At 42.8% G+C, this 11,482-nt stretch overlaps 1 long non-coding RNA gene across 2 annotated transcripts; it reads right to left on the bottom strand.

Moving 5' to 3' along the window:
* Nucleotides 1–949: 949 nt before the first annotated feature.
* LOC123505493 lies at nt 950–5,211 on the bottom strand. 2 transcript variants are annotated; one of them, XR_006675163.1, is made up of 7 exons: nt 5,160–5,211; nt 4,878–5,012; nt 2,461–2,572; nt 2,114–2,263; nt 1,586–1,754; nt 1,243–1,435; nt 950–1,102 (listed from the first exon to the last, which is right to left on the bottom strand). It is a non-coding gene; the product is annotated as an uncharacterized LOC123505493 (long non-coding RNA). The 2 variants fall into 2 exon arrangements; XR_006675162.1 differs by lacking the exons at nt 4,878–5,012; nt 5,160–5,211 and having other exon boundaries at nt 952–1,102; nt 2,461–2,706.
* Between the last annotated feature and the right edge of the window lie 6,271 nt (nt 5,212–11,482).

The raw sequence follows: 11,482 nt of genomic DNA, 5'->3' as shown, positions 1-11,482 counted from the left end.
AAAGCTTTTCGTTCAACCCTATCTAGTAAAACTGTGTGACTTGAAGCAATTCATAGAAGCTATTTTAGCATGAGATGATGAGATATGAAGTTTCCAGTTAAGATTATAAGTAAAGGACAGACCAAGGATATTCATTGTGGAAGAGGGAGACAGCTGAGTGGCACTGAAGAAGAGGGGATAGTTGTCTGGAAGGTTTTGTCGAGTTGATAGATGGAGGAACTGAGTTTTTGAGGCATTGAAAACTGCTAGATTTTCTCTGCCCCAATTGGAAATCTTAGAAAGATCGGAAGTCAGACGTTCTGTGGCGTCCCTGCGTGATCTGTTCACTTCCTGACGGGTTGGTCGTCTCTGAAAGGGCGTGGAAAGACGTAGGGTGGTATCATCGGCGTAGGAGTAGATAGGACAAGAAGTTTGGTTAAGAAGGTCATTAATGAATAATTGAAAGAGAGTGGGGTACAGGACAGAACCCTGAGGAACCCCTCTATTAATAGATTTAGGAGAATAACAGTGGCCGTCTACCACAGCAGCAATAGAACAGTCAGAAAGGAAACTTGAAATAAAGTTGCAGACAGAAGCAAAGAAGCCGTAGGAGGGCAGTTTTGAAATCAAAGCTTTATGCCACAAACTCTATCAAAAGCTTTTGATAGAAAAAAATTCACCGAAATCTCTAAAACTGGTTACTTTCCTCTCTTGGTCTACATACTTCTATTTTAAATACTATATACATATATGTACATTGTATATTCCTATCACAATGCTATGCACAACTTCTACATATCACTGTTTTCTGCTTGTGTAGCTAAGGCATTGCAAACAACAACCTTACCCACTTCATATCTACAACTGTCTACAAAATCTACAAATTAATCCACCCAATAATCTACAAATGGTCAATGAAATACACTACACCAGTAATGAAGATTTGTGGCTAACCTTCAGAACTTCATTGGTACGTCTCCAAGAATCACCCTCTTGTTTCTCCTCCTCCTCCGCCTCATCTTATTCCTATGGTTACACCGGCAGTAGCAGTCTGGTGTCTGTTGTACGTCTTGCACGCTCACTCCAAACACTTCCCTCACTTTAGCGTTAGTAGTACTGAGTCCTGGAACAAGAGATGGAACAACATTGAAACGGCATCAACATTAATAAGCCCTGAAAAAAAACAAATAACGAGAAAGTACAAAACCTTTTAAAATGAGACACATGGATATAAAAGTGTAATGTGCAAACCACAATACTCACATCATGGTCACTCAACACTTTGTTCTAGGCTTGCTTCAGTGTAGTCATACAACTGTGGGAAGAATGTAATGCCGTCCCGTTCAATAGTGCATGCAGCCGCTCGCTCCCGTCCTCCTCAGTGCATGTTGCCGCGTAACTGGCTGGGTTGGGGTAGCTTCCATGGATGATAACACGTCGACGCATCTTCAGGAACCTGACAAACATCTATAGTGAAAATATTGCAGGTGAGATGAAAAAAAAAAAGGTATGAAGTATGAGTCGGCTAACAGTACAGTAATGGAATATTCTCAGTGTGTCAAGAACAATTTAGAAGTGTTTAAAGTTTTGGTAAAATTTCACCCACTGCTTAATTACGCCATCTTTGCCACAGCACAGCCACCATGCCAGCTTGGTGACTTGACACTTCAATGACCGCCTTTTCCTGACCGTTGGTGCTGCTGGGAAGATCGAACACTGCTGAGGGGATGGTCCACAGGGAGAGGATCTAGGCGACTCCACGCACTCGTCAACGTCTGAGGGTGGAGAATTTCACTCTCAGAAACACAGATTTATTAGAACTTAAAGATAGATTTACACTCATTCCAGGAACACATATTCAACAATACGTTAAGGAAAACTACAAAAAATTATATCACTCCTCATGAGAAATGCATATGGCAAGATAAAATTATACTTAATCAAAAGAACAACCTATCTGTAAATCGCTGATCTTAGTAATACTCGTGAGACGAAATGCATGTTCATGTATGCCAAAAATAACAAAAGTACCCTTAAATACCACATTAACTTCTTTAGGCTGCTACTAAATGTAGAGGTGAAGGGTTGAGAAGACAGACCGTAAAGTGACATTGACAGTTCAGGCAGGCCTCACCTTCACACTTGAACTTCCTGACGAGTTTGTACCCTGCATGGCCGGCACTGGCAGTAGTATGACTCTCGAGTGTTGATGCACAGAGGCTCACACACACCCGACATTCTTCTCTCGGCACTCGTCAATGCCACACAACTGCACAAACTCATCCTGCCACAAGAAAGGCATTTGCTTCAGTACTGTCAAGTTGTGATTTTTTATTGTACTGTATACAATGTAAGAAAACCTGCAACTTTTATATGAAACAATGGAGTTCAGGGCATGAGTTAAGCCTTGCGTGCCATAGTGACAAAAGCAAGGTCTTCTCCTCAGCTCTCCGTTACTGCAGTAATCATTTATGCCCTCACACATGCGCTGCTTCGGGATGCCACTTCCACCGCTGTGGAAGAACTGACTGACTGACTGATTGTTGTTCCTCTTCCGTGTGGGGGTCGTTTGCAGCTCTGCCACTATTGCACTCTGTGGGTGAAATGCTGGCTTTGTATTTTAACATCACTATTATTCATGGTTTAGACTATCGTAAGGTAAATTTAGATGGACTAAATGGTGTTTTAAGAGAGAGAGAAACTAGCAGAAATGCTGTTCATCTTAGCTGTCCGTGTTAACTTGAAATACAAGTAACCGACAAACAACAAAATTTACACTCCCACACAGCCAGTCAAAGGTCCTCATTAATGTTGCCTACAATAAGCAAGGTTGCCCAATTTCATCCACCTCTATGTATGTTGTGAATCACATTAAATATTTGTCATTATTTTCATCTTCATGTTCTCCGGCTTATATACTGTGAATTAATTAACCCCATCCACACACTAACCTACCGACTCAGTGATCATATCCAAATGATTGATCTTGCTTACAAAATACCAAAACCAGTGTTCAGTTTACTGTCCATATCAATTTGGAACACTGCCGAATTTGTTATATTGGTTAAGAATTTGAAATCATTGAACCTACCTTTGTAAAATCCTCTTGGATACTGCCAACATGAAAAACCTCAAAGTACCAACAAACGCACTTACAATTCACTTGAAACACACAGTATACACCAATACTAACACCACACCACAAAACACACACACCATACACAACTGACACACACACAAACAACTTAAATCACTCAAAACTAACCCAAAACAGCCTGCAAAACCTCAACATATAAAAAGCTCACCCAAAACACACTAGACACCAAGTGTACACACACACACACACACACACACACACACACACACACACACACACACACACACACACACACACACACACACACACACACACACACACACACACACACACACACACACACACACACACACACACACACACACACACACACACACACACACACACACACACACACACACACACACACACACACACACACACACACACACACACACACACACACACACACACACACACACACACACACACACACACACACACACACACACACACACACACACACACACACACACACACACACACACACACACACACACACACACACACACACACACACACACACACACACACACACACACACACACACACACACACACACACACACACACACACACACACACACCTCCTGAGACTAAATTTTTCAATTACTTAAGAATGAAGATTGGAACATTAAAAAAAAAAAAAAAAAATTGAGGCTGAAAACCACAAGTTGTAATTAACTTTTGCATATTTTTTTCCCAGTGTACTCATATATGTATATATGGTCTAACTGTAAACATTATTCTTATATCAGTGATAAATAGAATTTTATTCTCTAATTATTTACTTATCTTTTGCATGATCCCATTATAGTGGGAGTTTTTTTCTGATCCTCCATGTTTCATAGGATAAAAGGCAGAAACATTTCCCCATAAAAAGGCTGAATCACGACTAGAGCGGTAAAAGCCCCACCGCCGCAGACCCCAAGGCCCCCAGCCCAGAGGTGAAGGACATTCGCACCCCGGACACCAAGGTCCCCGCACCACAGACGGCAAGGCACCGCGGACCCCCAAAGACAAGCCTTCCCGTACCCTAGCCGCCACCTGTCCCTGACGCCAAGCCCCCACCTGCCCCATTATCTCCGCCCCAGCACACAGAGCGTTTTCCTGCGCGCAGCCGACGCCATTCCTCTTATCTTTTGGGGAAGCCGGGAGTACTGTAGAAAACACCACTACACTACTACTACAATCATCACCAGACATGCACGCCTTACTGACTCCAGTGTGTAGTAAACAACACTACACTACTGCTACTACTACTATCCACTCACCACGTGAGTCAGACAGAACCGAGACTGACACACACACACACTTCCTACACGACCGCTCGTCCTGTCACCTTTACCTATTGTACATCACACACTCACCTACACGACCGCTCGTCTCATTACCTCTACTTATCACACACACACACACACACACACACACACACACTGACGGTGGTGGTTCACGTGTTGCACGAAGGTGGCGTAAAAGGATAAGTCAATGTTCAGGTGCATAACTTCGCAATGATAGAGCCATACAACTGGTAGGTAAGCCTTGCCCCATGTCACCTCATCAAACAGAGCCAATCAGAATATATGCAAGAAGGGACTGGCGTGAGAACCTGCTGACGTAAGGTGTCGTGACCTGACATTACCTACCCTGACTCAAAGAACAGTAGAAGAAGAAGAAGGAGAGAGAGAGAGAGAGAGAGAGACCAAAATAATCTTAACAGAGAAAGAACAACAATAACAAACACCAGACCTTACTTTACTCACATTTCTAGAGCAGAACACGGAGATACAGGCCTGCCCGACTCCAGTGAATAGCTGCGGCCAGTCAGCGTGGTAAAAGGTGTGGGTAACCTGCGCCGTGACTTCACCACCCATATCCTCCGACACGTCCACCTCACACTGAAACACACGAAATGCACCCAAAGCATACTTATAAACACTCCAAAAAGCCTGCAACACTAATAAACAAGCTTGAAATTCCCCAAATATATCCCAAAACCAACTGTATGCATTATAAAGAACGTTATGATTAAAAGGGACACTTACCTAAATATTAAACCTTGGCTTCTCCTATTCCACCTTTATTTCTCATTTCTTCTTCATCCTTCTCCATTGTTACTCCTTCTTCCTCCTACTCCTTCCATCTACACATCTGAGCCTAGAAACACATCAAAACACTAGATATTAGACAAAATATTCAGGAAATGAAGGTTCACTTCAATATTATATGTTGGCTGCTGCTCCTCTCCCTCCTCCCTTTCTCCTTCCTTCCTCCTTATCCTCCTTTATTTCTAATTTCTTTCTCTTCCTGCTACTATTATCTACACACCTGAACCTAGAAACACAGGAAAACACGTAGAAATTACTAGATATTAGGCAAAATGTTAACGAACTGCGGATTTAGAAAAGCGGCGCCAGCCTGGGACTATCATGAGTCACCACCTGGGCTGTGGTCATCAGAGAGAACGGGAACGGGGGTGACTCTGCTAAATTACGTAAATAATTTGATTTCAAAAACACATATTAGAAAAAACGAAGCCACGGCCGAATGCTTGTTATTTTATGACGTGATAGATACTTAAACAAATTTTCAAAATATCAAAATATATCCAGCTTAACTGGTTTTAAAAAAAAATTATAAATTAAGTACGTTAAAAGTATAAAAACATTTTAACCCATAAATCTCTTAAGACGTCCTGTAAAGTCAAGCCATTTTCACTTGAGTATTTTATCACATTTCACGGAGTCTGAGCTATCTTTTGGGGCATTCTACAGCGATGTAGACTGAAGCAGAAACGTGAACAAACAAAAAGAAAAAATAAGAGCTTTTTACAACACCACCAAACACCATCTCAAAGTCCACATATTTCACTCAATACATTGATTTCACACTTAAAAGAGCACAGACGATTGTATGATATCATAAAGACCCACTTATACCATGAAATAAACAATCTCAATATTCCAAATGGGAAATTTTGACCGTTAAAAAGCCTTTAACATACGCCATAAAACACCACTAAACGCCACATATTTACCCAGCACAGGCGCTGCACACACTTCAAACACAACGAAACATTTATAGAAAACATAAAAACATGCCATGGAAACGCAATATTACCGTCAGGATATATTCGAAAAAAGAGTATTTGACCCAGCAGACTGGCGATAGAAGAGTGATGGCGTGGGTAGGGTGATGGCTAGAGGACCGCCGGGGGGAGACGGCCCGGAGAAAATCCCTGGAACAGTGGCGGCAGGACATACATATAAAGTCTTTATCATCTCACCAAACTATAATTAAGCCACAGAGAGAATTTTTGACCATGGAATATGAAATGATACACTAGTGGCTGCATTCTGACACATCTTTGGCCTATGGTAAATGAAGGAAACAAATATCAGAGGGTAATACAGACGCCTTGCTCTTTTTTCATGGTCCTTATACCATTACTTTAAAATATTTACGTACTGTTTTCACTCTCATATGTAAAGGAAACCTAACATTAAGTGAATAGGCTTATAAATACCTTTAGTAAACGAAGATTAGGCAGTGTGGAGTGTTGTGGCGAAGACTTGCCACTGCTTCTCTTGCTGTTGGTGCTATGTGCTTGGTGCTCCTTGAAAACTGTCGGTAATATAGAAACACTCCCCTTTACTTTGTGTGTGTGTGTGTGTCTGTGGGTGTGTGTCTGTGTGTGTGTCTATGGGTGTGCGTGTGCATGTGTCAGTATAACCACCACTGTTGTCACCACCACCGCTACAAGAATACTGCAGTACTGCCGTAGCAGAAGGTGGTCTGTGAACACAGGACGCATGTTTATGATAAATATGTTACTATATCTCTTATTAATGAGACGCTATGCTTATACAAATACTACATGTCGATTTATTGGTTATTGTGACATCTTTCTCTTCGTTATCGTGTCTAGCATTTGTTACTTTGTCAAAGCAGGAAATATTAAATTGTATCTATTGTACAGCGAGTGTTGGCAACTCCCACGAGGCAATAAACAAGGTGCTTAAAAGGCAGACTATAGCATTTCTCTCATTCTCTATTTCTACCGCCTGATATACGAATATTTGATAATAAACCAGGATGAAAGGATACTAAGCAGAAGAATATAGACATTTTTCTGTTTACATACACATCCAACTTGTTGATTATATACGAATTCATTGACTTATCTATCTGCCTACCTATCCATCTATGTTTGTTTTATCCAACAGTCCATTTACATATCTATCAACCTATCAATATACCCTTCTATTCATCTATCTTCAGGCAAGCATGTAAATACCACCACCACCACCACCACCACTACTGCTGCTAGTACCCGCACCAACAAACATTCGCCCCCATGAACGGTAGCGTGTCAGTAATAGGGTGTGGGCGTGGGAGTGGGCGTAGGTGGAGGCGTGAGTAAGATATACGTGGTGTCAGGCGCTTATCCGATTCCCTTTTCCTCTGTCGTCTTCAGAGGTTCTCTACACAATTGTCAGGTCGCTACACGTGCACACTCTCATACCGTAATACATGCTGAGCTAAGCGCGCCACACACCACCTACGGTACACTTCTTAGCGCCAACGTACCGTCAGTCAATCAACCAGCCAATCAGTCAGTCAGTCAGTGTGTCAGCCATTCAGTCAGTTATTCAGTCAGCCAGCCAAACAGTAAATCAACTAATCAGTCACTCAGCTAAACAGTCAGTCAGTCAGTTAGTCATTCAGTCACTCAGCCAGTCAGTGAATCAGTAAGTCCATCCATCAGTCAGTCAGTGAATCTATTAGTTAGACAGGCAATCTATCTCTCAATCCGTCAATCTATCAGCCAGTCAGTCAATCAATATTCACGATGCAAAACAAGCAAACACACCACCAATAATTACCTCCACAATCACCACCACCACCACCACCACCACCAATACACAACACACTGAAACCACCAACATCAACACTTTCTGAAGGTGCCTACTGACTTACTGCATTTCCACGCATTGTTTCATCGTTTCGTATCACATTATAATACGATACGGTGCAACAGGGTATTGTACCCACTGTTTCCTATCCGCGTGGTGTATCATCGTTGAGTGATGCAACAGTGTCATTCAGTTTCTTCCTGACCGTAGCCATGAGTGCAAATATGCAGTTGTCTGTGGCCGCGTTTAGTTTTATTCATGAATATCAGATCAGCAGAAGGAAGTGAGAGCGACGGCGTTGGTAGGTGTCTACACTCTATGCAAGTATGCACATGTTCAATGGAACAACTACTACGTTGGCTGACTTAACATCCGGTGCAGCCCTATCCTGTCAACACTGCTACGTAACGATGATACAATACGTGGAAATGCAACAAGTGTGTACCCGCCTTAATCACAACACAAACAATAATTATATAGTGTTACACCCACAACCCTGACCGCCGCAGCTCCACCGCTCGACTAGTCCAGCGGGGTGGTCAGTCAGCCAGCCAGCCGTGGTGACTGGGCGGTGGACTAATCTTCCTTCAAGACGTGTTTGTGTCCGTGGTGGAGAAAGGAACTGATGGTGATGGTGGTGGTGGTGGTGGTGGTGGTGGACAGGATTCAGGTAGGGGAGTGAGTGAGTGAGTGAGCGACTGAGTGACTGAGTGAGGAAGAGGACAGGAAAGAATAGAAGAAAAGGAAAACACACCATTTGTCTCCTCACCCCAAGCCTCTCTCTCTCTCTCTCTCTCTCTCTCTCTCTCTCTCTCTCTCTCTCTCTCTCTCTCTCTCTCTCTCTCTCTCTCTCTCTCTCTCTCTCTCTCTCTCTCTCTCTCTCTCTCTCTCTCTCTCTCTCTCTCTCTCTCTCTCTCTCTCTCTCTCTCTCTCTCTCAACGGAATGGTACTTTGACACTGTGTACTAGACGCTTTCCGCTAATTTTTGGTCATACTAAGCAATGCCAAATGATGTTAGTAAAAGCGTTTATTCATGAGATATGTGTTGGCAAGCCTCGCCAACCTATCCATACGAACGACTGCAATCCCCCATCCCATTCCTCCCTACGTTCCTCTCTCACCCTCCTCCTCCCTCTCTCCTGCTCTCTTCCCCCCCTCACGTTCGATTGTTTTTTTTGTTTTTTTTTTTTTTACATTACAAGGGCACTGGCCAAGGGAAATCAAAGTGTTGAAAAAAAAAATCCCGCTGGTTGCCAGGCCCTGTTAAGAGGAAAGTAGGAGAAAGAGAAAAAACAAAAAAATCTAAAAGGAGGGTCCAGTTAACGTAAGAGGTGTCTTGACACTCCTCTTTTGAAAGAGTTTAAGTCATAGGCAGGTGGAAATACAGACACAGGTAGAGAGTTCCAGAGTTTACCAGTGTAGGGAATGAAGGAGTGAAGATACTGGTTAACTCTTGCATTAGGAAGATGGACAGAATAGGGATGAGAAGAAGTAGAGAGTCTTGTGCAGCGAGGCCGCAGGAGGGGGAAGGCATGCAGTTAGCAAGTTCAGAAGAGCAGACAGCATGAAAACAGCGGTAGAAGACAGATAAAGATGCAACATTGCGGCGGTGACTTAAAGAATCAAGACAGTCAGTTAGAGGAGAAGAGTTGATAAGACGAAAAGCTTTAGATTCCACCTTGTTTAGTAAAGCTGTGTGTGTGGATCCCCCCCAGACATGAGAGCCATACTCCATACACGGGCGGATAAGGCCCTGTACAGAGCAAGCAGCTGGGAGGGAGAGAAAATGGACGAAGACGCCACAGGACACCTAACTTCTTGGAAGCTGATTTAGCAAGAGTAGAGATGTGAAATTTCCAGTTTAGATTTTTAGTGAAGGATAGACCGAGTGTGTTTAATGTAGAGGAGAGGGAAGTTGAGTGTTATTGAAGAAGAGAGGATAGTTGTCTGGAAGGTTATGTCGAGTAGATAGTTGTAGAAATTGAGTTTTGAGGCATTGAACAAAACCAGGTTTCTCTGCCCCAATCAGAAACAAGTGAAAGATCAGAAGTTAGGCGTCCTATAGCATCTCGCCTTGAGTCATTTAATTGTTGTTGGGTTGGGCGTCTGTTGAACGCTGTTGAATAATGCAAGGTGGTATCATCAGCATAGGAGTGGATAGGGCATTGAGTCAGATTTAGGAGATCATTGATGAATAATAGAAAGAGAGTGGGTGATAGGACAGAACCCTGTGGAACACCACTGTTGATAGTTTTAGGGAAGAACAGTGACCGTCTACTACAGCAGCAATAGAACGATCGGAAAGGAAACTGGAGATGAAGGTACAGAGAGAAGGATAGAATCCGTAGGAGGGTAGTTTAGAAATTAAAGATTTGTGCCAGACTCTATCGAAGGCTTTCGATATGTCAAGGCCGACAGCAAAGGTTTCACCGAAGTCCCTAAAGAGGATGACCAAGATTCAGTTAGGAAAGTAAGAAGATCACCAGTAGATCTGCCTTTACGGAAACCATACTGGCAATCAGAGAGAAGGTTGTGAGCTGATAGATGCCTCATTATCTTCCTATTAAGGATAGACTCAAAGGCTTTAGAAAGGCAGGAAATCAAAGCTATAGGGCGGTAGTTAGAAGGATTGGAGTGGTCACCTTTTTTAGGGACAGGTTGAATGTGAGCAAACTTCCAGCAAGAAGGATAAATAGAAGTAGAGAGACACAGATGAAAGAGTTTGACCAGGCAGTGAGCGAGTTCGGAAGCACAGTTTTTGAGAACAACAGGAGGGACTCCATCCGGACCGTAAGCCTTCCGAGAATCAAGGCCAGAGAGGGCCAGGAAAACGTCTTTATAAAGAATTTTAATTTTAGGGATGAAGTAGTCAGAGGGTGGAGGAGTAGGAGGAATATGCCCAGAATCATCCAAAGTTGAGTTGGTAGCAAAGGTTTGAGCGAAGAGTTCAGCTTTAGAAAAAGAAGAGACAGCTGTAGAGCCATCTGGATGAAGTAAAGGAGGGAAAGACGAAGAAGTAAAGTTGTTAGAGATATTATTGGCTAGATGCCAGAAATCTCGAGAGGAGTTAGAATTGGAAAGACTTTGACATTTTCTATTGATGAAAGAGTTTTAGTAAGTTGGAGAATAGATTTGGCATGATTACGGGCAGAAATATATAGGGCATGAGTTTCAGCAGTTGGATGGCTACGGAACCGTTTGTGAGCCGCCTCTCTATCATTGACAGCACGAGAACAAGCAGAGTTAAACCAAGGCTTTTTAGCTTTAGGGTTAGAGAAAGTATGAGGAATGTATAGCTCCATGCCAGAGATAATCACCTCTGTTATGCGCTCGGCACAAAGAGAAGGATCTCTGACATGAAAACAATAATCATCCCAAGGAAATCAGAATAGTACTGCCTTAGTTCCTCCCACTTAGCAGAGTTAAAATGCCAGAAGCACCTCCGCTTAGGC

The sequence above is a fragment of the Portunus trituberculatus genome, chromosome 18 (assembly GCF_017591435.1).
Source record: "Portunus trituberculatus isolate SZX2019 chromosome 18, ASM1759143v1, whole genome shotgun sequence".
In the NCBI taxonomy this organism is placed as follows: Eukaryota; Metazoa; Arthropoda; class Malacostraca; order Decapoda; family Portunidae; genus Portunus; species Portunus trituberculatus.
This window is presented reverse-complemented; position numbering and strand designations above follow the sequence as displayed.